Source organism: Zalophus californianus, chromosome 5 (genome assembly GCF_009762305.2).
Source record: "Zalophus californianus isolate mZalCal1 chromosome 5, mZalCal1.pri.v2, whole genome shotgun sequence".
Lineage (NCBI taxonomy): Eukaryota > Metazoa > Chordata > Mammalia > Carnivora > Otariidae > Zalophus > Zalophus californianus.
The window spans coordinates 86,232,681-86,258,116 of record NC_045599.1 but is presented as its reverse complement, the minus strand read 5'-3'; the positions used below and the strand labels follow the sequence as shown (position 1 = coordinate 86,258,116).

The 25,436-nt window shown below is 39.1% G+C and overlaps 1 long non-coding RNA gene across 3 annotated transcripts in view; it reads right to left on the bottom strand.

Annotated features, from left to right (window-relative positions):
- LOC113928857 overlaps nucleotides 1–25,436 on the bottom strand; it is a 229,888-nt gene that overhangs the window by 48,111 nt on the left and 156,341 nt on the right. For all 3 annotated transcript variants that reach the window (XR_003521985.2, XR_003521984.2, XR_003521986.2), the window contains 2 exons: nucleotides 22,316–22,385; nucleotides 7,316–7,363 (listed from right to left, as the gene is read on the bottom strand). This is a non-coding gene — a long non-coding RNA (uncharacterized LOC113928857). The remainder of the gene's footprint in view (nucleotides 1–7,315; nucleotides 7,364–22,315; nucleotides 22,386–25,436) is intronic.

Genomic DNA, 25,436 nt, shown 5'->3' with positions numbered 1-25,436 from the left:
CCAAAGCAGCCCCAGATTGACCCACTAACAACACAGGGACCAAACCCTGCTCACAACAGGCAAACAGAACCATTACAGATGACTGGACTGAAGGCAAAGTGGCTTAGCCTCAACAGCAGGGTATAGGAAACACACATAGGAGACACTCCTGAAATGCCAAGTTTGGTGAACAGGAAACACTGCACTGCAGGGCAATACAGGACCTCTTCTCCCTAAGGCTACTCCTTTCCTAACACAGAGAAAAAGACACACAGAGAGAAAATGAGAGATAGAGGAATATGTCTCAAATAAAAGGACATGACAAAATCATGGCAAGAGCCTTAAACAAAACAGAGATAAGTAACATGCCTGATAGAGAATTTAAAGTTAATGGTCATAAAGATACTCCTTGGACTTGAAAAAAAGAGTGGAAGATCTCAGTGAGGCCTTTGACAAAGAGATAGAAAATATGAAAAAGAACCATTCAGAGATGAAGAACTCAATACCTGAATGAAAAATACACTAAATGGAATAAATAAATAGTACACTACGGGAAACAGAAGAACAAATCAGCAACCTGGAAGACAGAGTAATGGAAAGCAATCAAGCTGAATAGGAGAGAGAAAAAATAGTAGTAACATATGAAGATAGACTTAGGGAACTCAGCAACACCACCAGGAGTAATAACATTTGCATTATAGGGATACCAGAAGGAGAAGAGAGAGAAAAGGGAGCAGAAAGTGTATTTGAATAAATAATAGCCAAAAATGTCCTGAATCTGGGGAAGGAAACAGAAATCCAGATCCAGGAGATAGAGATTTTCCCAACAAAATCAACCCAAGGAAGTCTACACCAGGACGCATAATAATTAAAATGGCAAAAATCAGTGATAAAGAGAAAAATTTAAAACAAGCAAGAGAAAAGAAAACAGCTAGATACAAGGGAAACTCCATAAGGCTACCAGTTGATTTTTCATCAGAAGCTTTACAGGCCCGAGAGGAGTGGCATGATATATTCACAGTGCTGAAGGGAAAAATCTACAGCCAAGAATACTCTATCCACCAAGGCTATCATTCAGAATAGAAGGGGAAATAAAGAGTTTCCCAGACAAACAAAAGTTAAAGGAATTCATCACTGCTAAACCAGCCCTACAAGAAATATTAAAGGGGACTCTTTGAGTGGAAAGGAAAGAATATAAGAAGTGAGAAAAAGTAGAAAGCACAAAAGCAGTAAAAGTAAGTGTACCTATAAAAATCAGTCAAGGGACTCACAACATAAAAGGTTGTAAAGTATGGCACCATATACCTAAAAATGTGGGGGTGGTGGTAGTGGGAATAAGAAGGGGTTCAAACTTAAGCAACTATCCACTTAATATAAACTGCTCTATGAAGATGTTACATACGAACCTAATGTTAACCACAAATCAAAAACCAGTAACAGATATGCAAGAAATAAAGAGAAAGGGATCCAAGTATATCATTAAAGAAAGCCAACTTACCATGAGAGAAGAAAGCAAGGGAAGAAAGGAACAGAGAAAAAGTATAAAAATAACCACAAAACAAGTAACAAAATGGCAATAATACGTACCTATCAATAATTATTTTGAATGCAAACGGACTAAATGCTCCAATCAAATGACATAAGGTGAAGGAATGGATAAAAAAGCAGAACCCATCTATATGGTGCCCACAAGAGACTCATTTCAGACCTAAAGACATATGCGGATTGAAAGTGAGGGGAGGGAGAAACATTTATCATGTGAAAAGAAAGCCAGGGTAGCAATATTTGTATTGGGCAAAAGAGACTTTAAAATAAAGACTATGCCAAGAGAAAAAGAAGGAACCTATATAATTATAAAGGGAACAATCAATAACACAAGAAACGACATCTGTTGGTGAGGATGTGGAGAAAGGGGAACCCTCTTGCACTGTTGGTGGGAACGCAAACTGGTGCGGCCACTCTGGAAAACAGTATGGAGTTTCCTCAAAAAGTTAAAAATAGAACTGTCCTACAATCTAGTAATTGCACTACTATTTACCCAAAGAATACAAAAACAGTAATTCAAAAGGATACATGCACCCCAATGTGTACAGCAGCATCATTTACAATAGCCGAATTATGGAAACAGCCCAAGTGTACATAGATTAATGAATGGATAAAGAAAGAGCTGGTGTGTGTGTGTGTGTGTGTGTGTGTGTGTGTGTGTATACACACACACACACGGATATATATATGTGTATGTCTATCCATACGTATATATGTGTTACACACACATACACACAACAGATTATTACTCATTCATAAAAAAGAATGAAATCTTGCTATTTGCAACAACACGCATAGAGCTGGAGAGTATTATGCTAAACTAAATAAGTCAGAGAAAGACAGATACCATATGATTTCACACATATGTGGAGTTTAAGAAACAGAACAAATGAACAAAGGGGGAAAAAGGATTGCGGGGGTGGGGGGGGCAAACCAAGAAACAGATTCTTAAGTATAGAGAACAAACATGGTTACCAGAGGGGAGGTGGGTGGGGGAATGGGTGAAACAGGTGATGGGGATTAAGGAGTGCACTTGTTGTGATGAGCACCCAGTGTCGTATGGAAGCACTGAATCACTATATTGTACACCTGAAACTAGTATTACACTGTATGTTAACAACTAGAATGTAAATAAAAACTTAAAAAAATACACAAAGACAAAAAAAATGAAAATACGGTGGTCCAAAATCTTTGGGATGCAACAAAAGTGGTTTTTTGTTTTGTTTTGTTTTGTTTAGCAAAAGTGGTTTTAAGAAGGAAGTTTATAGTAATATAGGTCTACCTCCAGAAGCATGAAAAATCTCAAATAAATAACCTAACCTTACACCTAAAAAGCTAGAAAAAGAACAAAACCCAAAACCAGTAGGAGGAAGGAAATAGTAAAGAGTAAAGCAGAAATAAACAATACAGAAGCTAAAGTGCGCGTGTGCGCGTGCACACCCACACCCACCCACCCACCCACACACACACACACAAACACAAATAGAAAAGATCAATGAAACCAGGAGCTGGTTCTTTGAAAAAATCAGCAAAATTGATAAACCTTTAGCCAAACTCATCAAAAAAAAAAAAAAAAAAAGAAAGAAAGAGAGAGAGGACTCAAACAGAATTGGAAATGAAAGAGGAGAAATGACACCTGACACCACAAAAATAAATACAAAGGATAAGAGAATATCATGAAAACTATATACCAACAAAGTCAACAACCTGAAAGAAATAAATTCCATATCACCTTGCAAAAAAGGAAGAAATAGAAATTTTGAACAGACTGATTACTAGCAATGAAATGGAAATCAATAATCAAAAAACTCCAAACTGGGGCGCCTGGATGGCTTAGTCAGTTGAGCATCTGCCTTCGGCTCAGGTCATGATCCTGGGGTCCTGGGATGGAGCCCTGCATTGGGCTTCCTGCTCCGTGGGAAGCCTGCTTCTCCCTCTCCCTCTGCCCCTCCCCCACTTGTGCTCATGCTCTCACTCTCTCTCAAATAAATAAAATCTTAAAAAACAAAACAAACAAACAAAAACTCTGAATAAACAAAACTCCAGGACCAGAGGGCTTCAGAGGTGAATACCACCAAACATTTAAAGAAGAGTTCATACTTAATCTTCTCACACTACTCCAAAAAAACAGGAAAAAAAGGAAAGCTTCTAAATTCATTCTATGAGGCTAACATTACACTGAAACCAAAACCAAAGACACTACAATAAAAGAGAAAAGAGGCCAATATCTGATGAACATACATGTAAGAATCTTCAACAACAAAATATTAGCAAACCAAATCCACCAATACATTAAAAAATCAATCACTATGATCATGTGGGATTTATTTCTGGGATGCAAAGTGGTTCAGTATTCACAAATCAATCAATGTGACACATCACATCAAGACAAAGGATAAAACCCATATGATTGTTTCAATAGATGCAGAAAAAGCATTTGCCAAAGTACAACATCCAACACAATAGGTTTAGAGGGAACATATCTCAACATAATAAAGGCCATATATGAAAAACCCACAGCTAACATCATACTCAATAGTGAAAAACTGAGGTCTTTTCCCCGAAACACAATGAGATACCATCACAACTGTCAGAATGGCTAAAAGAAAAACACAAGAAACAACAAGTACTGGTGAGGATGTGGAGGAAAAGGAACTCTCTTGCACTGTTGGTAGGAACACAAACTGGTGTGCCATTGTGGAAAACAGTACGGAAATTCCTCAAAAAATTATAAATAGAATTATCATATGATCCAGTAATCCCACTGTGTGGGAAGAATACAAAAACACCAGTTTGAAACGATACAACACCCCTATGTTTAGTGCAGCATTATTTGTGACATATATACATAAACTTACGTAATTACATACATACAAACATACGATGGAATATTACTCAGCTATACAAAAGAATGAAATCTTGCCATTTGCAACCACATGGATAGGTCTAGAGAGTATAACGCCAGGTAAGATAAGTCAGAGAAGGACAAATAGCGTATGATTTCACTCACAGGTAGAATTTGAGAAATAAAACAAAGGAAAAAAAAGAAACCCAACTACAGATTCTTAACTGTGGAGAACAAACTGATGGTTACCAGAGGGGAGGTGGGCAAGGGGATGGGTGAGACAGGTGAAGGGGATTAAGAGTACAGTCATCATGATGAGCACTGAGCAATGTACGGAATTGTTAAATTACTATGTTATACACCTGAAATTAATATAATGCTATATGTCACCTATACTAGAATTAAAAAAAAAGTAAGATACAATTTAAAAAATACTTATTAAGCACAACATTTAGACATACAAAATAATTCTTCAAATCAAACTTGGAAGCTAGCACAAGCCACCATGGTCATGGAATAAATCCCCAAAGGTTGCCTGATGGGATTTTTCGGGGCCCAGCAAATGATGGAGGGTAAGCAAAGGGGGGGGACATCTGTTGCAGGGAGCTTGGGAGGACATATCGATGCATTCTGCTAGGCCAGACAGGCAAATCATGCCTGATTCATAAGTGGTTTGGTCATCCTGTTATATATACAGAAATAAAGAAACCTAAATATTGATACTTCAAATTTATGAAGCCTATTCATCTCAGATCCTGGAGTGCCCAAAGCTGAAAAAAAGAATGTTGCATTCATGTCAAGTTGCTTTTAGACTACTGCATTTTACTTCATGGGTTACCTGGAAAAATGAATCACTGTTTTGCCACTGAGCATCTTCAAACAAAGAAGAGAGTAAGACTGACATCACTGTTCAGATCCATTAGTCAAAACTACAGTGGCTTTGGACAGGTAGTTTCCAAAATATATCAGCCTCATTTATACCCAAAAGCAACAACAGACAGTAGGCATTTTTCTACGGTGGCACGAGGCTCCCAAATACTAAGACAGAAAGTGGGTTTTGACACACACTGCTTTTAGGAAAAAGATTGGAAGTGGGAGGTAAAATAACAGAGTAAATGTCTACATCCTAATGATTGCAGAGAGGAAAGAAAAAACCGAACTTTACTTAGAAGCTAGATTAAAATCATTGAGGTAACAAAAGAATACAGCAGCAAGTCAACTAGTATGCTAAACAATGATATCAAAAGACATGCCACTTAGGTTTAAATGTGTCTAAGGAAGTAGAAGATTCTGCTTATTCTTGACAATTTCCATTCCAATAAATGTCATCCCACTATTGGTCTTAAGTAGTTCATTCCTTGTAGTTCAGGCATCCTGCATACCATAACATAATTAATTTGGATTCTGTTCATATACTATCTAAGAAATGGAAGAACTGGTAATTTGACTTTTGCCGGTACTGATGTACTGAACAGAATATATGTTTTACCTGTTTTTAATCTGGATTAATCCAGGCTTCTTCTATTGGGGTGAAATACGCCAGCTCTCTGAGAGTAAATCTGATTTCTTACTACTATAGAAAAATATGTTATTTATTTGCACATGTAACGGTAATATGGCAGGTAATATGTTCATGATCTCATTTGGGTTTTAATTCTCACATCAAAATATTTCAACTAAATCATGACATATCATTTCTGCTTTTATATCTGAGAAAACCAAGATACAAAGAAGTTAAATAATTAGCTCAAAATCATTCATTTTATAGGTAGAATAACCAGAATATGCTCTTCAGTCTCCCTGGTTCCAAATTGTGCATTTTCCACTCATCTATACTGACCTAAGGAAGAGTGAGCGAGAGCTGATGGATGAGAGGGGAACTGTTCTAAATGTGATAGTCAACATTCCACCATTTATGATAGCATAAGGCTAAGGAGGGCAGGCCACAGGCCACATAAAAAGAATTCCCTTTGTAGAGTGCATGCTGGGGACTTATGGGCAAGGATTATTTTATGTGTGTTCCCACCTCCACCCCACAAAGTACCAATTTAGTGGTCTTTTACCAAAAGCAGTCTGATGAATGTGCACTGATCAAACAGCAGTGTCAGTAAATGTGGGGAGTCCGGGGAGAATAGACTAACCCTTGGATTGGGAGTGGGTACAAAATTCTGTAGTGGCTTTAAAATAGCTAGAAAGGACGGTCCTAGGGATAGCCATGTGATTAAAAAAAAAAAAAAAAAGGAGCAACTAGGGGAATTTGTCTTGAATCTGCACTTACATGAAAAGAACAGTTTGTGTTTAATGTATGTTGTTTTAGAGTCACTTACGGGCTGATGGATAGCACAAAGAGCTAAAATGCTTCAGAGCCCACATCCTACTCCAGTGACTTAAAAGGAAGAACACTGAGAATCACAGGATATGAGGAATGGGGAGGACAGCTGCAGCGTAACTTGGAGACGGCTTTCAGATTAGCAGTAATGAGTTCAGACTGATGCTGCAAGAAGGATAAAGTGGGTACCGGGAGAGAAATGGACAAAGTCTGAGAAGGCCTTCACATATAATTGGCATTTTCTCCGGGGATGGAGTAAAGGAGGAAGCAGCAATGGTGCCGTGGCTGGTCGGCAGTGGGGAACGAACCTCTTGAGGGGGGTCTGAGTTACTGAGCCTGAGCAGGACTATCGTAGAGACAGATGGCCAGCTGTGCAGTGCGGAGAAACCAGAGTAGACTGAAGCCAAGAAGCAACCAAAGGGAATCTTGGCAAAGTGTAAGTTAGTCGTGAGGGGATAAAGTAATGGCTGAGGGAAGTATGCTGTTTTAGCGTTCTAAACGGGGTTGAGGCAGCGGGGACTCGAAATCATTTTTTCTCTTCTTTGTGCCTCATTTTTCTTTACAAAATCTATCCTCTTCCCCAATAAGCATTTACAAAAATTATTCAAAAAAATTACCTTGAATTTTCTGTGGCCTCAGTGTCTCCCAGAGTTTAAGCCTGTTTTCTGTGGGTTTAAAAGAAAAAACAAAAAGCTTATTTTATCAAAGTTTTGGAGCAGAGTTAACAAATAGGGGGTGCTAGGCTCTGAAGGCTCATTCTCATCTGCATGCCACCACTGCTCACTGTTAACAAGAATGAAGCTTTACACCTTCCTCAGGAAGTATCGTTATCCCTGCTGACAGCAGGATTAATGGCTGTGCTCAGAAGAAAGTCAACTGTCACAGCAAGTTTACTTGTATAGTTGTCATCCCTGTCTTTGTGCTGTGTAAGCTCTTCTTCTTCTTCTTCTTTTCTTTTCTTTTCTTTTCTTTTCTGGATTAAATGGTGTGTGGTTCAGGATTCTTCATGGCAGATCACAGAACCTGCTAGATTAAGCAGAATGGGAAGAACTAAAGGGTGTAGGTAGTTCATACAATGTTTGGAAGACTGAGGAAAAGACTCTAGGCTCCATGCCCATGCTGTGTAATGAACCACAGAGGTTCTGCCACTTCTGCCACACCAGAAGCTACTACTATAAGTGCCAACACTAGAGCCATGTGGCTTCTGCTCTTTTTAAAATCATTTGTTTGTTAATTTATAATTATTACTCCGAGAGGTATGTAGCTTATATTCTTGCTGTCTTGCCAAACAATCACCCTAGTGACTCCAGTTACTGTTCATTGGAGAATTTCTATGAAATGGGAAGAAATCTCATATGTAGAGGTCTGAAGAGAGATTAAGAAATCATTTTGAATCTCCTGGCTTAATGTAACCATGTGGATACATAAATCTGACATTTTCAGCATGTGGACATGGTCTGTGACTATCACATCTTCTTAGGTGCTTTACAAACTCATTTAGCACATGGCTCACAAAGTAACTGCTATGTGGCATTAGGGTTCATGGATTATGAAGTGCCCTGTACAGTCTGACAGGAGCAAGAAGCAAGGGAGGCTGTGGGCTCGGTGGCACCAGCCATGGCCTCGGCTCATACCCTCAAACCTGCAGCTGCCTTGGGCATCTCAGAACCTGTGTGCAACACTTTCACAGACCTTCTGGAGTCTGTGACTCAAGGTCCGAAGCTATTGTCTTAGAAAGGTGTTAGAGGTCAACATGTCAGTTCAATGCCATAAAAATACTGAAACGAGGATTAAGAAGATCCTTAGGAAAGGATTAAGACCCATTCCTTTTCAAGGGAGAATAAGACTTATTTTTAGAATTAGTTATTGTTTAATATAGTAAAATCCCTTTTTGAGAGATAAAAGTCAAAAGAATTAATATGAATTCAGAAGAAAAAGCAACTGTACGAAAACTTAATCCTAAAGATGCTATTTGTTTCAGACACTTAACTTCAGTATCGTTAGGTCAAAAGAACAATGACCTGTCCCAGATAAAAGCACTGGTAAAACTTTGGTTTAAATAAGATAGAGTCTAGGGGTGCCTGGGTCAGTTCAGCATCCAACTTTTGATTTCCACTCAGGTCATGATTTTATGGGTTGTGAGACTGAGCCCCGCATTAGGCTCCATGTGCAGAGGCATGGCTTAAAGATTCTCTCCCTCTGCCCCTCCCCGCGCATGTATGCTCTCTTTAAAATAAATAAATAAATCTTTAAAAAAAAATTAAAAAAGAGTCTATTTTTAACCAATCATAAATATAGAGGGCTTCTTAAGGACTCAGAACACTTGGTCTAGATCTTTAAGAAACTTTACCTCTGGAGGGAAATAAGATTAACACACATGAAACTACTAACAAAAAAAGACAAGAAATAAATTGTAGTTCATACTATGAGAGCCAGAGTGATAAGCAACAGGCAAAACTTGACATTATAAGACATATTCAAGTTGTAAATTAGATTACAATATATTGCACTCAGTATCTTAAAAACTAGTACTTTATGTTTTTCCCAAAGCAGAGTCATTCAGAGATGACTTACTGAATATTTAGGCATTGCCTTCCTGGTAAAAATAACTTTCTTAAAGTTGAAAAACAAGTAGTAGAAGGGAAAAGAATTCAATCACCTATCACTCTCAATATGACTGCCATCTTTATAATGACAGTATCAATTTCCAGAAACCTCATCAAATACGTTCTTCAAGCAGGGACTTTGATCCCAAGTATCTCTTATTACCCTTTCATAAGTCTCTACCTGATAGAGTGACACCATGGCGATATTTTATACCTCTGAACAAAGATACATGGCCCTTGTTCAAAGACATAAAAGAGGAATGCAGTAGGAACACGGTTGCTTTTATTCTCATTCCTTGACTCATGACCCTGCCTCCCTCCCACCTTTCCTTCTATTACCCTATCTCTGTTTTTCTAAATCTGACCTTCTGCTTTCTTCTCCTAAGAATCCTTGTGATTACACGGATAATGCAGGATAGTCTCCCCACCTCAGGAGCCTTAATTTAATTACATCTGCCCATTTCCTTTTGCCATATAAGGTAAGATATTCATGGGCTCCTGGGATTAAATACGGATATTTTAAGAGAGTGCCTACCACCGTAGGCACCACTACCCACTTATGACCTTGGTCTTTCTCTTACTGAACTTTGCTTCATACATTAGCAGTAATTCTGACTTGAATTTTTCTTTGTGAATATAAGATTATGGCTCCATCTTTTCCTTTAGCACAGATTTGTAAGTAACTGTGTAATGGCAGCGTTTTCTAGGATATAAACAGGTGAGAGCCACCATATCCTTGCAGCAGTGGGGAAATAAAAACGGGAGAAGTGACGATGTTAGCTAAAGCTTGGGAATAGGGTAACTTGAAAATGGTATATTAATTAAATGGTGTTTAATTAACAAAACGCTTGGAGATAATTTGTGAATTTCATTTACTCAATTGCACCTGTCCCCTTTCCTGTGAATCATTAAGAGGTGACAGTCCACAGAAGTACACAGCCTCTCTTATGGTGAACTGTGTTCACCTGAAGTGACAAGTTACTGAGAGAAGAAAAGACTTTCAATAATGGTTTTATATTTTTAAAACAATAATTTCCTCTTAGTCCAGACAGAAGCAACATGCTGTGCAAAATTATACATCATGTGGCAACAGCTGAGAAGTCAACATATATCATTATCAATGCTGCCTCTATAAAAGCCCCCCAAATTACCATACCTAACAATAATTTCTACTTTAATAGAGAAAAAGGGGACACAGGAAGAAACCAACTTATTCTTACAAATGGTTGGTTTAACACATAGTGAACAAATTGATGTGTAAATTGGCTTTGATGAATGCTTGTGTTAAATGTGGTTATTTATTATGAGTTCCATTACATAAATTGGTTGCAAAATTATAACAAATGTTCTTTATTAATCTTACCTTCTCTGTGGCTAGAGAATGACTCAAGGCAATTATCTTTCATGGACTTCAGCATCATTAGTGCTGATGTGCTGAGGAGGGCAGACAAGTTCTAATAATACACAGAAAACAGAAACATGCCTTTTCTTTACTTCTTACATGGGGAGATGTTATTTTTCAATACAGTTTCCTTCATCTCCAATTAAATCCTTCAAGTTGTTAGCTTCTGGTATTTTTGCAGTAACAGCAGCTGTAGGTGTAAGAAATATCTTCCATATTATGTTCTTTATGGTATGACATTTGAAATTTAAACAGATGGCATAGATTCTGGTCTTAAGGAATTTAGAGTTTGCCTAAGATGGCACAGGTGCTCTCAGGCCACATTTGGCTACTTGGTAGGAGCTTCAAGCATTTGCTCTACCGTCCAGTGACAGATTGCAGAACTGTTATACTGTTTTCCTCTTTAGCATGGGATATAAATAACTTGAAGATAGTAGCTTTCTGGGAAAGGAAAGAAAGTATTTCTTCCAAGAACACTTTTACAGCCTAACACTCAACCAGAAACAAAGAGTTAAAGAGTTATCCCAGTAGATGACCTGGAACTACCTCTTAGTTATCAGGGGCCATTTCTTTCAGTCAGTTCCCTGCTTCTCATCTTCCTCTCCCCTTAAGACTGTTGTTGCCTTTTCAGCTCTCCTTACATCCCTGGGGCGGGGGGGGGGGGGGGGTGGGGCGCAGGAGGGGAACCAAAAGAAAAAAAAATAATTCATTCTGTTAATTATGTATCTCTAACTGAAGATTGAGGGTGGAGTTAAATGGTGCAGGTGGGAAGGTGCTTATAAATCATGACTACATAAAATAACAAAAATATCAGTGCAAATTTGTCATCTGAGAAGTCACAGTCAGATGGTATGCCTGCATTTTTCACTGATGAATATTTATCGAGCACCAGTGATGTGTGAGCCCCTCAGCTGGGTGCTGGGTGCTAAAGGTTGGGGGTAGGGGGATGGAGAAAGAGTAAGTCTACTGCACCAGAAATGCTAACCAGAAAACTGGTACTCGAACACTTGTCTCATCTTGATGCCAACTGTTAATCACTGATATGAATGCTTATAAAATAAGTTAGAATTAGGTTCAGCAGTAAAAGAGAATATCCAGCAAATTAAATAGGATAGACGTTATATTTATTTTTTTCTCTCACTTAGGTGAATATCTGCATATAGGTAAAGTGCTGTATGAGGCTCCTTTTATCTGTTATACTACCAGGTATGGCCTCTTAAATTCACTTCATGGTGCAAAATGGTCACATCAGTTTCAGATCTTGTATCTGCATTTGAGTCAGCAGAACAAGGAAAAGGAAGGAGAAGAGCATGCTCCCTCCCTCCCTCCTTTAAGATTATTTGCTGGAAGTTGCACATCTTCCATGTACATATAACCGGCCAGATCTAGGCAGAAGAGAGGCCAGGAAACAGGGTCTTGATTCCAACTGGTCACATGCCCAGCTAAATATTGTGTGTTCCGGGACTTTCAGTTTCTGCTCAGGATGTAGGACGTTGTAAAGGGCATTGCCTTTGCACTTACACCAATAACAACAGCAGGGGCAGCAAAAACACCAACAATTTGAAGATTCATAACTTTTCTTGAACCCAGTAGAGAAGTTATGATTGCCAACTAATCTGAAATCTAAGGAAAACACATCCAACAAGAGTTAGGACATGAGCACTTGCTTACCTGGGATATGCCCGAAGTAAGAATTCAATTCTTTAATGAATTGCTAAAGGCCACCTGTGGTCTGGCAAAGGAATAGAGAACCCCTGAATGATACAGGGAGTACTTGCATTCACCACAGGATTTTTCTGCAAAGGACCTGGTATATTCATACAAGAGGACTAAAAGTATGTCCCTTATGACGCAGGTCTGGAGAAATAAGGGCACTGGGGCAAAAGCACAGTCATTCTCCCCTCCATATTATGTGAAATAAAGGGCTTAAGCTGTTAGGGGAAGAGAAATAAAACCTGATGCCCTAAGGCATTGATGAAAACCCACTGATGCTGGGGGAAGGGAATAAAACAAAACCTTATACACAAAGTACCTGCTGGGACCAGACCTGCAGCTGAGAGTAGATAAGATAATGGTGAAAGACCTACCCTTAAGACTCAGAAACACAGCATCTGCTTAGGACTGACAGCTGAACAAAACAACAGTGGTCTACTGCTTCAAGAGGCACAAGCGCAAGCAGAGAGACCCTTTTTGAGGCATACTGAAAAGGGAAGACCCAGAACTGCGGATAGAGCAGATAATGAACAAAAACCATCTGGCAAACCAGTCCACATGTTAAATAGAAAGTAGGCCTGAATGATTTGAAGCCTGTGTTATACTGAGAGTAATCCCAGTGACAACTCCAAAATCCATCTAAACTCATAACAATAACCCAACCACTCCCACCACACATACAGAGACACAGACACAGACAAAACAAAGCCTAGCAAAAGGAGAGATGTGTCCATTTCCAGGCCTCAGAAGTTTTTACCTCAGACTCTTTTGTCCTACACAAGATGGCCGGCTTCATCTTTTAACAAAAAATTATGAGGCATGTAAAGCAAAGATAAACAACCTTCTGTCAAGAGACAAAGCAATCAAGAGAACCAGACTCAGATACGAAGCTGATGTTAGAAATATCTATTTGAGGGGCGCCTGGGTGGCTCAGTCAGTTAAGTGTCTGCCTTCGGCTCAGGTCATGATCCCAGGGTCCTGGGATCGAGCCCCGCAAGGGACTCCCTGCTCAGCGGGGAGCCTGCTTCTCCCTCTCCCTCTGTCTACTGCCCTGCCTACTTGGGTTCTCTGTCAAATAAATAAATAAAATGTTTTAAAAAAAGAAAGCAATATCTATTAGAAAATTTAAAATAAATATCATCAATATTGTAAAAGCTCTAGAGGAAAAGGTGAACAACATGATGGATCAAATAAGTAATTCAGCAGAAGACTGAATATCTGATATTCAGTCTTATATTCAAATAATATAAGAATAAACAAAAATTCTAGATATGAAAAAGCAGAGCAACAAAGAATACATTCAATGGGTTTATCAGACACTTAATATAGCTGAGTAGCAAAAACAGTGAAGTTGAAGATGAGTCAGTACAAATGACTTAATCTAAAGCACAAGGAAGAGGAGAGAGAGAGAAAAAAAATGAACATAGAGCAGAGGACACATATGAACAAAGAGTTGTTGAAAAATTTCCAAAATTGATGACATACACAAAATGAAAGATCCAAGTTCAGGTGAGAGAACTCCAAGCAGGATAAATACAAAAACAAACTAACAAATAAACAAGCAGGCAAACAAACCAAGATACCTAGGATATTATATTCAAACTGCTGAAAACCAAAGACAAAGAGAAAATCTCAAAGGTGACAAGAAATAAAGTATATATTACACACAGAGGGGAAAATAGAATTTTAGGCTTATCATGAGGAACTATTCAAACTGGAAGGGAATGGAGTTACATTTTTTACATGATAAAAGTAAAAAAATCTTGTCAACTCAGAATTCAATATTCAGTTAAAACATCTTTTTCAAAAGCAAAAAAGAAATAAAGGCTTCCTGAAGCAAAAAATGAACAAATTAATGGCATGAAGATCAACACTAGAAGAAATGTTAAAGGAAGGTTTTTAGATAGAAGGCATAGGCTACAAAACAGAACTGAGGTCTGTACAAAGAAATGAAATGGATTGGAAATATTTTAATGTAGTTAAAGATCATTTTGTCTTAATTTTTAATTGGTCATGAAAGAGAAACAACTATCTAAGGCAAACATAATAACAAAGTGTTGTGTGTTTATAGCATATATAAAGGTAAAATACATGACAAAAATAGCACAGAGAATGAAAGGAAGGAGTTGGGACTATATTGTAAGGACCATTCACTACTGTGAAGTGGTAATAAATTATGTGATGTATATTATAAATTCTAGGGCAACTGCTAAAATATTAAAAAGGGGTATAAACAATAAGAGAACAGCGGTGATAAAATGGGATAACAAACATTTTTTAGAAGGCAGGAGAAGAGGGAAAAAGAACAAAGAACAGACAGAACAAATAGAAAACAGATAGATGATAGTCTTTAATCTACACATATCAATAATGCATTAAGGGTAAACTGTCTAAAAACATTAACTAAAAGACAAAAAAACTGTTACATTGGATTAAAAAAGCAAGTTCTTTTTTAAAAAAATATTTTATTTATTTATTTGACAGAGAGAAAGACAGCACACAAGCAGGGGGAGTAGCAGGCAGAGGGAGAAGGAGAAGCAGGTTCCCCACTAAGCAGGGAGCCTGATGTGGGGCTCGATCCCAGGACCCTGTGATCATGACCTGAGCTGAAGGCAGATATTTACTGACTGAGCTACCCAGGTGCCTCAAAAAAGAAAGTTCTACTTACATGCTATCTGTGGTAAATCAGTTTTAGTTACAAAAACATAGACTGGTTAAAAGGAAAAAAGATATTTCAAGTAAATACTAATCAAAAGAAAGCTAAAGTAGCTTTATTAATATCAGCAGAAAGGAGTATTACCCAGAATAAAGAGGTATATTACATGGTGATAAAGAAGTCCACTCTTCAAGAATTGGATATTTATGTACCTGATAACAAAGCAACAAAATATATGAGGCAAAATGTGATGAAACTGAAAGGCAAAAAAGACAAATCCAAAATCATACTTGAATACTTCAACACTTCTCTTTCAGCAGTTGATAGAACAAGGAGACAGAAAGTCAGTGAAGATGTAGAAGATCTGAAGAACGCGATCAACAAACCACCTAATCAATATTTCTAGAACCTTGTATCCAATTACAGCAGAATACACATTCTTTTCAATGCATGTGGAACATGCCTCAAAACAGACCATATTCTGCACTATAAAACAAACCTCAACAAATTTAAAGAATTGAAATTGTTCAAGGTATGTTTTCAGACCATAAGAGAATTAACTAGAAATCAGTAAGAGAAAGCTATCTAGAAAAATCACAAGATAAATGGAAATTCAACAACCATTTCGAAATATTAGATATTCTACTGACAAATAACCATGACAACAGAAATAACAAATACATGTCCATTAAATGCTTATTTGCTAGTCACTTTCCATTATGCATTGTGATATATGTTGACTATGATCATCTTTAAGAAGAACTTCATCAGTGTCTCTTAAATCATTGTCAACATTACTGGAGCCAAATTTAAATTCAGGATCTACCTGGATGTAAGCACAGATGGCACAAACACACAAAAAGCCTCCAGTATCCAAGTCTGTGGTAGAACTGGGTACCTGGTTACCCCTATTTGGCATCCATTTTAAAAGACGCACACGGCCTTTCATTTCCCAAAGCAGATAAGAATAGATCCTAAGAATTTTCTGCAAGTGAACTACCAATTCAAAAACATGAAATACTCCCAGGGGTATTAGAGACAGTATAGAGTATGAAGTTCTGGGAAAAAGAGAATGTAAATTCCTACTGAGCCATGATTAATTAATTTTCATACTAAGCTTATATTTTTAAGAAGTATGCTTTGTTAAAAAGAAATTCACTTGGATATTCTCTTCAACAATCAATCAATCAATCAATCAATATTCCACTGTTATTGAAAGAGGGAAAATGAGATATTGAGGGACAACAAGCAGTCTCTTCTAGGTAAAGACGTACAAATACATTGATTATGTTGACAGAGTGACCCCATGTTAAGTCATCAGAACAAAAGTTTTTAATACAGTTGTTATGAACTGAATGTTGTGTCCTCCAAAATTCTTATGTTGAAGCCACCTAATTTGGAGATTGGCCCTTTGGGAGGTAATAAGGTTTAGATGAGGTCATGAGTGTGGGGCCCCCAGGATGGGATTAATGTCCTTATAAAAAGAAAAGAGACCAGAGCACACCCCATCCCTCTTTCTTTCTCTCTTTATTATGTGAGGACACAGTGAGAAGGCACCTGTCTGTAAGCCAGGAAGTGGGCCCTCACCAGGAACCTCAGCTGGTATCTTGATCTTGGATTTCTCAGCCTCCAGAAGCGTGAGAAATAGATGTCCATTATATAAGCCACCCGGTCCATGGTATTTTGCAATGGCAGCCTGAATAGACTAAGATGGCAGTTCACATTGCTAAGGGGGAGGGGGTCACCACCCCAATTTTATTCAGTCCTCCAATAATATTTCCTTTTACCAAGATGCTGGACTTCCTAACCCTTCTTGTTCCTTCTGCTTCATTGACTCATTTTACCAAGATTCTGTCTCTGCAATCTATTTATCCACCCCTCTGCTGCCCCTTAGTGCTGGACTCAGTGCTCTTTTGGGAGGTAAAGGGCTAGGAGAGCAAGTGCAACATCAGGCTGCCAGCTAATTCAATAATACCACCTGGAGAATGATTCCTGCCACCTCTCAGTATCAGGAATTCCTCATACAAAAGAGTCCAAAAGGCTAACTAGTAGAGCAGACACGGCAATGTGAGCTCTTTACCAATTCTCCAATAGGGCTAATGATGCATATGCTATAGGATCCATATGTAGGAGACACAGGGACATACATCAAGCTTAGTATATCCTTAAGCATGCAACCTCTTGCATGTTTTCTTTTATCCATCACAACCCCTTTTCAACTTAATTTATTACTCTGCCCCTGCCCAAACTCCTGCAAACTCCACCTCAGTAATTCCTATCATTTCATGATTATAAGTGCAGTGTCATCAGTACACTTTATATTAACTTAATCTCTCAATAAATACTATAATAATATAACAATAAATCCCTACATAAATCATCTCTAAATTGATTTAACATCATGATGATCAACACCTGTTCTTCTGACAAAAACAATTTCATATAATTCTACTGAATCAATAGATTCTATTTTATCAAGAAAATACCATATTTATAACCTTTAATATGCTTGAGCACAGAATTATAACCCCTCTTTCCAAAACTTCTAACCAAATTCATTTCATCATCACTTTTTTAAAGATTTTATTTATTTATTTGAGAGAGAGAGAATGAGAGACAGAGAGCACGAGAGGGAAGAGGGTCAGAGGGAGAAGGAGAAACCCTGCTCAGCAGGGAGCCCGACGTGGGACTCGATCCCGGGACTCCAGGATCATGACCTGAGCCGAAGGCAGTCGCTAAACCAACTGAGCCACCCAGGCGCCCTTATTTCATCATTATTATTTAACCTAAGGTCTGAGCATTCTTCAGCACACTCTTTTCCAACTGATATTGTGTATCGTTTCTTTTCTATTTGAGTAATATCTTTCTTATTAGATGACATGCTCTATCAGGGCATGGAGAGTCACTGTTTTTTGTGCTCATTTTATCCGCAGCACTTAGCACTTTGGCTCAGTAAATATTTGTTGCATGAATGAATGAATGCAGGGTATGAAACACAGAGATATGTTTCTCTCCCTCTCTCTATCTACTCCCCCCCACACACGCGCACACACACACACACACGCGCGCGCGCGTGCGCGCGCGCGCACGGGAGCCTCAGAACTTGCTAATGGACACACACCAGCCTTTTTCCAGCAGCGTTTGACACAGTTATCTCATCATTTTCATCAGATAAGCCCATGCTTGTTAGCCTCAGGGCATACTTACAGCAATGCAGCAAAAAAGGCCATCCCTGCCATGATAGTTTATTGCAAAACGGAAGGAATAAAATAAAGCAAGCATGTAGTGCTACACATACACAAGCTAATAAACAAACAAAAGGTCTAACCCACTGTGGCATCACTGTGACAGTGGTGTCTCACAGAAACTCCAGTGGCTCTAACTCCTGTCAGAGACAATGAATGCCTGTGGTGTGTGTGCTGGAATGGAGCTGAGAAGAAATTGTGTCCAGTTCTTTGAAACTGTCAACATGCAAATGGCAGGTGAATCTCTCCAAAGGTGACCATTGCCAGCATACAAATTCTCTGCTTTAGTTGGTGGTGTGGCCTTTGTGCTATCATATAATTCTTACCGAAGAACATTACTACTAAAATATCACATGAATAAAACAATATATTTTAAGATGAATTCAGAGTCCCAAGGCCAACAGGATAGATGGATGTTGGTTTGTGTTATATACAACCGGGGTCTGATATCCATAGTAGGTCTTTACTTTGGTTTCCTGTGTCTCAGGGGTAAGGCACTCACAGGGAATATTTCAATGCTGCCTTGGCCACTCCTTATGACTAATGATGGGATCCTGTCTATTACAAAATTTTCCTTAGTGGCTAAAAAAAGACATGTTGCGGTGAAAAGAGAGTGCAAGAAGGATTAATAGCATATGATATGTCAGATTCAGTTCAGATTTCCCCATGCAAGAGATCTAATTTGGGGCTGGACTGCAACACTGAGCCAAGGTTGATCCATCCTCAGACAGCAGTAATAAAGGGTCATTCTGCAAAGTGTGCAAGATGACAGACTAAGACTTGTCCTCCAAACCGTCTTCATAGCAGGGAATAATGGAAATACTTGTGGCCAAATATCTGGTCATTGTCTTCTGTGAGGTAGGACTCTCTTGCAGCAAGATGATGTTTAAATCCTACCATTTTTATTTTTTGCTTCTGATGTTTAACAGAGATATAAATGTGTAGATTGCTCTAGGTAGCACTGACATCTTCACAATATGGGGCTGGTGGTATCACAATTCCAGACTTCAAGCTCTATTACAAAGTTGTAATCATCAAGACAGTATGGTACTGGCACAAAAACAGACACATAGATCAGTGGAACAGAACAGAGAGCCCAGAAATGGACCCTCCACTCTATGGTCAACTAATCTTCAACAAAGCAGGAAAGAATGTCCAATGGAAAAAAGACAGTCTCTTCAACAAATGGTGTTGGGAAGATTGGACAGCCACATGCAGAAGCATGAAACTGGACCATTTCCTTACACCACACACAAGATAGACTCAAAATGGTTGAAAGACCTAAATGTGAGACAGGAGTCCATCAAAATCCTAAAGGAGAACACAGGCAGCAACCCCTTCGACCTCGGCCGCAGCAACTTCTTCCTAGAAACATCGCCAAAGGCAAGGGAAGCAAGGGCAAAAATGAACTATTGGGACTTCATCAAGATAAAAAGCTTTTGCACAGCAAAGGAAACAGTCCACAAAACCAAAAGACAACGGACAGGATGGGAGAAGATATTTGCAAATGACATATCAGATAAAGGGCTAGTATCCAAAATCTATAAAGAACTTAATTAAACTCAACACCCAAAGAACAAATGATCCAAACAAGAAATGGGCAGAAGACATGAACACACATTTTTCCAAAGAAAACATCCAAATAGCCAACGGACACATGAAAAAGTGCTCAACATCACTCGGCATCAGGGAAATCCAAATCAAAACCTCACACCAGTCAGAATGGCTAAAATTAACAAGTCAGGAAACGACAAATGTTGGCAAGGATGCGGAGAAAGGGGAAGCCTCCTACACTGTTCTTGGGAATGCAAGCTGGTGCAGCCACTCTGGAAAACAGTATGGAGATTCCTTATAAAGTTGAAAATAGAGCTACTCTATGACCCAGCAATTGCAGTACTGGGTATTTACCCCAAAGATACAAACGTAAGGATCCGAAGGGGTATGTGCACCCCGATGTTTATAGCAATGTCCACAATAGCCAAACTATGGAAAGAACCAAGAGGTCCATCGGCAGATGAACGGATAAAGAAGATGTGGTATACACACACACACACACACACACACACACACACACAGTAATATTATGCAGCCATCAAAAGGAATGAAATCTTGCCATTTGCAACTACGTGGATGGAACTGGAGAGTGTTATGCTGAGCGAAATAAGTCAATCAGAGAAAGACATGTATCATATGACCTCACTGATAGGAGCAATTCTTCATCTCAGGAAACAAACTGAGGGTTGCTGGGGTGTTGGGCGGTGGGAGGGATGGGGTGGCTGGGTGATAGACATTGGGGAGTGTATGTGCTATGGTGAGCACCGTGAATTGTGTAAGACTGTTGAATCACAGACCTGTACCTCTGAAACAAATAATACATTATATGTTAAAAAAAAAAAAGAAGATAGTAGGAAGGGAAAAATGAAGGGGGGGGAAATCGGAGGGGGAGACGAACCATGAGAGACTATGGACTCTGAGAAACAAACTGAGGGTTCTAGAGGGGACGGGGGTGGGGGGATGGGTTAGCCTGGTGATGGGTACTAAAGAGGGCCCATACTGCATGGAGCACTGGGTGTTATATGCAAACAATGAATCATGGAACACTACATCAAAAACTAACGTTGTAATGTATGGTCATTAAGATAACATAATAAAAAAAATAATTGTCTTCACACACACACACAAAAAACACAGAGATATAATAGTCATGAAATGTAAGAGAGGGAAGCAGCAAGAAAAGCAAGGAAGAGAAAGTGGTTTAGACATTAAAATACTCACCTGGCTATAGGAATTGTCAGGGAAAGCACAGTCATCTTTTATTTCTTAATGTTCCTCAAAGATAGGAGATAAGAGTCTGCAGAAGTCAGTCTTTCTCCGTCACAGGATGACTTCTTCTCTGACAGGTAAACATGCCTACCAGGATTGCCAGTGTTTGGGGTGGAGGGTAGGATTATCATAGCACATGCTTATTCTGTAGCCGACAGAGATAGGTCTGACTTGCTCTTTACTTTTGTTGGCATTTTACTATGAATTTCACTGTGGCAATAGAAAGGATGAACCTGAGCTTTTGAGCAGAGACAGCAAATGGCCCATTTATTTCTAGTGTCAGTGTTTTCCTGTGCTCCAGTGGGAGCATGGCAATCTTGAAACCTGTCTGATACTGGCATTTAAAAAAGAGCTTGATTCTTGCTCAATTTATAGTACATCTAGTCCTTTGAAAGGCTTATTCTAATGCAAGGTCATGCAAAATGTTTGTGTGCAATTGATGTTGAATTTTTATACCAGCTGAGCTTCATTTCAGAATTTAATGCATTTGTTAAAACAAACTTTACTTTTATTTCAGCACAAATTCTGCTCCCAGAATTATCAAGCGTCTGAGGTTTGTTTCAAAAGAGAATGTTTTCAAGCTCATCATCCCATGGCCATGGATGTACAAGTTCTTTGCTCAGATACACACCAATTCAGTCTTTGGTGATGTTAGGAAAAACAGAAGCCCAATCTAATTGTACCACAACTTTGTAGATGTCTGGAAATTCTCTTTTTTATGTTTCTGACAAGGATCACTCTCTCCTGCTTTAAGACTTCTTTCATCATCTCCTTAACTTTTCTCTTTTCCATCATGATTAAGTTCCCATTACCATCTGACTCATTCGGCGTGATACTAACCACCCTAAATCACTGCCATCCTTAAAACACCTTGCTCACTCTCACCATATCATCCCTCCTTTGCCTCTGCCTGTCCACCCACATTGTGCATACACTGTCTCAACTACCACGACTTGGAAGTCTTAGCTTCTATTTAATTTTTATTTTCCTTTAAGAAAACTGTTATTTTCATGGTCTCCAATCCCTTTGTACAAGATCTTCCTTCTTTGGGGTAAGGGCCAAGCAGGGAGGCGAAGAAGGCTACTTGCATTTGGAACCCTTGAGTGAAAGACATAGCAACTCTTGCCCGTACGTGCAGTGCATGAAGCCAGAAAACAATTGTTAAAACCCACCTCAGAGAAAGTTCCAAGAGTTCAGTTGGTGATGGATCGCCAGAAGTTAATCAGACCAAGGGAGTATGACCTGTAGAGACAAGAGGACGTTGAACCATGAGTGTGAAAGGGACAAGATACAAATCTGATCCACTGAATGGGAGCCCAGGGAATCTCATCAGATGAGCTGGGCCACAGTATGATGTTGGGTTTTTATAAACATACAGAAAGTATTCTCCTGGAATGATTTTTATGGATTTTCATTGATTAATGGAATCGATCTGTAAAATGAGTGGCAGTGAAATTTAATCTGTCCTTCTCACTTCAATGGAATGTTAGATGAATGAAATCACCTTGGATCTGTAATCAGCATCTGTAAACATTAAAAAATAAAAGGGAGGAGAAGGAAGGAAAAGACTGTGGCTTTCTCCACCTCCCACCAGGAGCTAAAAAGGAAGCCTGGAGGCATATGGAAATCAGAAATATAACTAAATGAAATTTGCCCTTCGCTATCAAGTCCCTCTTTCATAATTCTTTCTGTCCTTTCTTGCTTTCTTTCTATAATTTTCTTTTTTTTTAGAGGTTGTATTTATTTATTTGAGAGAGAGAGAGAGAGAGAGAATGAGTGGAGAAGGACAGAGGGAAAGGGAGAAAGAATCTGAGCAGACTCCACACTGAACACTGAGCCCAACGTGCGGCTCGATCTCATGACGGCGAGATCACGACCTGAGCTGGAACCAAGAGTCGGACCCTTAACCGACTGAGCCACCCAGGCGCCCCTCTTTAATTTCCTTTTGACTGTGACTGTGAATTGGTGCGCCGATGACCAGGTCTATGTTCTACTGGCCTGGGAACCTGGGAGAAAAGAAGAAAGCAGCAGATAACTGAGAGGAGAGAGAAAATGATATAATGCAGCAGAAAGTAAGAGGAAACTATTGAAAAATTTAGGGACAGTTAAAGTTGTGCAGTCTAATACTGCTTTGCCAGACTCTTCTTACAGGCATCTTTACTCTCCCTTAAAAGGCAGCACAGGACAGGCTTATGATGAGTGTACATGAGATACATTGAGGTCTCTATAGGCTGAATGCTTCATCTTTTCAGCAGAGACCTTTTCAAGAAATTTTGAGGCCATGTCTAAGGATTCATCAAGTGCTTTGCTGCATTCCAAACCACTCTTGTTTTGGGTCAGGGAGAGAAACAGCCCCTTTTCAGAAGAGCAGAACCAGATTGGTTTGTCCTCTGACAGCTGTTGAGACCTGTACAGGGACTCACCAGGTGACTCTGGAAGGGGCTTCCTCCCACCTGCTCCAATACCAGGGAGGTGTTGGGATCACAGAAGGTCTCCAGCAGAGTGTGTGCTTGATCTTCAGCCCTGAAGAGGGACTGCACCAGATGCTGTTTCCTTCTGTACAGGGACCTACTCATTTAAGCAGCAGCCGCCAAATCCAAAGGTAAAAAAAAAAAAAAAAAAAAAAAAAAAAGCCGTTTTTCATATCCAATATTCAATATCTACTTTAATTAAAATGGATATCTATTTAAATTATTTAAAGAAGGTAGCTCTTTGATCATGAGTGCTCATTTCCAAAGACTGAAGACAGCATAACTCAGCCTCCCCAAGTCCTAATTAAAGGTGATAACCTGAATTAGCATGCAACTACTTGCTATGTTTGTCACATCACTAGTAAAAGTAGTTTCAGTGTTCTTATTTTCTCTTACTTAAATAGATTGCTCCTTCGTAAGCAGAGAGCCCAAGCTCTCCCTTCCCCAAAGAGGGTGGCGGATCTTGTTGCAGTCTGGAGGATTCCAAAAGGATATGAATGGTGATAATTATTTGGAAGCAATGAAGTAACCACTGCTGTTTCCCAAACATTTAAAAACCCTTTCTTATTCTAAGGTTTGCTTCAAGACTGATTATTTGATATTTGATGTCACTTATTTCTAACAGCTGAATCGTTCTTGGTAACTAGGCAGCACTGAAATTTGCAACTTCTATTCTAATGAACCAATATTTGAGCAATTAAAAAAGGAGAAAAATTGGTGAGATTGGTTCAGGTTTTTCATTATCCCCTTGCAATCATCCCAACAAGGAAATCAGCTGTCCCACAGCATGATGTAACCCTAGTGAAGCTGTGACATCAGGGATATGTCCATGGGGAGAAAGGAATTGCAAGAAGTAAGTATTTCTCTAAAAGGCCTTGAAATAGTATTCCAGGGTGAGCTGAGGTTCCTGGGATATTAGATGTGCACAAAGGACTCTGAAGACAGGAAGACATTTTTTATTTGTTTTTGTGTGGCTCTTGATTTCCAGCCCCCTGCCTAGAGATCAATGGTTCTTTGCTTCAACTGCCAAGTTTTATGGCTCTTCTTCTGGTAACAGGCTCTACTCTCTGGCCACAGGAGTGTGACAATGAACCAAGTCAGAGCAACATCTTTCTGGACAGAATGGTTAGCACCAGGATATGTTATCAAAGTAAGCCAAATTGGGGAATGTTTTAAATTGTAGTTGCCAGAGAAGTGCCCATTTCTCTCTAATTGGGTAGCTAAAAGGGAGAGAGCCAAGAGTAGCAGAAAGCCATGTTTCTTCTGCTAAAAGGGCTGCAGATTTTAAAAAGCTGCAATACAGGGACAGACTCACAATGGTGTCTGAGGCTCTAGTTCTAGAAGTCCCAAAGGCCAGCTGCCTCCTCCTGTTTCTATAGTTTGATTATATGAGCCAATACAGTTCTCTTTTGTTTAAGTAAATTTAGTTTTTGTCACTTGCAACCAAAGACTCCTAACTAAAACACTGACTTCAAATACAAAAACTGTCTCACCTTCCTGCTGCATTACATTTGAATTAAGTTTTGTTTCCTCTAGCACATCAGCTCAGAATGGTATCTTGCTACAAGTATATCTTGATATTTTTCTCTTGCTTTGCGTTCCTTCTAGCTATCTCTGGAATTGGTGCAAGGGGTAAAGGCCGTGCCTGTTTAGGTAGGGCCTGAGTTTTAAGCACCCACTGAGAAAGAGAACCTCTTCTTTGTTCGTGTAGCAGACACTGACACTGCCTTTCCCTTATCCCTGGGACCTTACTGTTTGGTATGCTCCAGCCTCTTCTAACTACAAATACCTGCATCTCTGTGCCTAAAATCTTCCTCAAGCA